Source organism: Suricata suricatta, chromosome 8 (genome assembly GCF_006229205.1).
Source record: "Suricata suricatta isolate VVHF042 chromosome 8, meerkat_22Aug2017_6uvM2_HiC, whole genome shotgun sequence".
In the NCBI taxonomy this organism is placed as follows: domain Eukaryota; kingdom Metazoa; phylum Chordata; class Mammalia; order Carnivora; family Herpestidae; genus Suricata; species Suricata suricatta.
Genome location: NC_043707.1, coordinates 9,414,583 through 9,417,285, shown reverse-complemented (window position 1 = coordinate 9,417,285; position 2,703 = coordinate 9,414,583).

Genomic DNA, 2,703 nt, shown 5'->3' with positions numbered 1-2,703 from the left:
CTGTTTTCTGGGAGCCCAGGGAAACAGAGGCCCCTAACAGCACGAAGCACACGCCGTGTTCCATTTCCTAAATTTTTTATATTGCTCCCAAGACTCCCTCATATGGCAAGCTCCTCCCACTGTGCCTCCCCACTCACTGCTCTTTACTCTGATGGCCCTCTGTCCCTGAACCCACAACACCTGAATTAAAGGGAACCACAGACAAGAGCATACAGCCTTAAACCCACCACTCCAGGAGAAGACGAGTGCAGGGACTCAGTGAGGGGAAGGGCAGGAGCCAGGGCCCCCAACACACCACAGACCAGTGTATTTGCAAAGACGGACTGAGACCAAGAACCCTGCACAAGGACAGGATGGACTCCATATCCAGCAAAGAGCTAGTAGTTTGTACAAGCGTATGAGCTATGGAAATCCAACTCCAGCTTGGAAACGGGCAGGAAAGGGAGAGCGGGAGCTCAGGGCTCATGGTCACGTCAAATATGGCTGGATTCAGAGGCTCAGAGGACATGATCAGAACTCCGCTCCTCCCTGGGTGTGGCAGCCTCACATGGAGACAAGAAAACTAGAGCAGCCTCCCAGGTCCCAGCAGAAAAGAAGGGTGTGCCCGGCAGGAACCTCACTCCGTCTGAGCCCAGAGAGCTGGCTCCGATTCACAGGTCAACACTCCTCAGGGGAGCCTGAGAGAAGGCCGACACTGAGCAAGGTTCTGCTGAGCGGCTAAGACTCCGTACGAACGTCCTATAGGACAGGGAGAAAGCAGCCTCATCGGCTGCACACACGACCACAAACCACACCTCAAGAGGAATACCGACAGTCCACCAGACAGCGAGGCCCCAACCACACAGCGTGGGGGCTTCACCTCCAGTGTCCAGGGCCGGCAGAGACGGGAAGCATCCTACAAGGTTGGCACCAGCGCCCTCAGGGGCCACAAGCGTGTGCCTGGGGCCAGGCATACACACCATGCTCAGCTACGGGCCGAGGGCTGTGGGCTTTCCTGTCCCACATGTGCTACCCACCAAAGCTGTCCTCTGAGGTCCCATTTTGTCCACAGGGGCTGGGAGGGGGTGTCTCTGACAAAAGACCTGACCTTAAAAATATTAGCACCCCGGCTTCAGCTCCCTAAGACAGTAGGGTGATGGTCTTGGTGCCCGTCCAAAGTCAAGTCAGGACCTCAATTCAGCTCACTAGCAGCGTACACTCTAACAACCACAAACGTGGTGGCTTCAAACAACACACATTTATTATCTCACAGCTCAAGTCAGAAGTCTCGAAGGTCTTACAGGCTCCAGTCAGGACGTCAGGGCCACACTCCCCACAGAGGCCCTAGGGCAGAGCCCAGTCCCTGGTCGTTCCCAGTGTCCAGAGGACGCCCACACTCCTCGCTGGGCCCTGTGTCACTCTGACCTCGGTGGCTTCCGTCATCACATCTTCTACCTCTGGGACCCTCCCTCCTTCCTTTTTTTGAGGACCCTTGTGACTCCACTGGATAGACTGGGATCATCTCCCCTCATCAAAATCCCTCACTTACCCATAGCACAACAGTCCCTTCTGCCAGCGCAGGTATGGTTACATGTCAGATAGGATTCTAAGTGCTCGTACTAATCCATGTCCTCTTTCCCCTAACCCTGGGGGGACGTTACTACTCCAATTCCCCTCTTACAAAAGAAGAAACTGAGTCCCAGAAGTGTCATGTGGCCCCTAAGTCAGTGGTTCAGGGAAGTCCTCAGTGTTCCCACACAGAAGTCATTCATCCACCCACGTCTGTTGTGAGATACCAGGACCAGGCAGAATGCCAGGTCTCCCCAAGGCTATGGCCATGACTGTCTTGCTCATGGGCCACGGCAGGATGAAGTGGCACCTTGGACAAAGACACCGGCCCGTGACAGAACAAGCCTGCCTTTCTCTAGATGGCAATGCGACGGAGAAGCCCCCTCACTACACCATGAGGGCTGTGGCCCTCACAGGGCTGTGTTTCCCCAGAAACTTCCACCAGCGAAATCCCCTCAGCCTCACCCCCCCCCCCAGCTCATTGGTAAGATTCTCCATCGGGTGGAGCTCATTAGAGTCAAGCACCTCCCCCCACGGACTCTCTTCCCGCCCCCCCTCCTCCATCCCCAAGTGGAGGAGGAGGATTTCTGCAGACCTCACTACCCCTCACAAGGGGGACAAACTCCACTACACGGTCTCGGCTCTCCGCCACTCCAGGGCTGCCTTGGCATCCTGAAGGCACACACGCTGCTTTGGCTCAGAACGCTCGGCCTGTGTCTTAGGACAGGCAACTTCAGCTGCTGCCAAAGAAAAGTAGGCTGTACACTGCTAGCTCCGTGTACCCATTTGCCAGAGAAAGACCCCAGAAGTGCTCACACTCCAAAATGTATTTATAGCGTTGAGGTTTTTTAATCAAACACGAGCTCAGCAGGGCTTCTCGTACCCTAGGTTTAATTTCCTGACTGCACCACATCAAAGTTCGGAGCCCGCAGAGTCCGGACTTCTCAAAAGGCAGTGGAGTGCAGTCTACACTGCCTGAGAGTCCCGCATCTAGACCAGCAGAAGCGGGGTCCATCCTAGACCCAGTGCCATGGCTCCTGATGCGAGGAGCGCTCCTCTACCTGAGAGGAGGCGGGACTACCAAGTTCCCCAGGAACCGCCCTCTTCACACGTTCAAGAACTCTAGGAGGAAGGGGTGCCGGGTGGCTCAGTCAG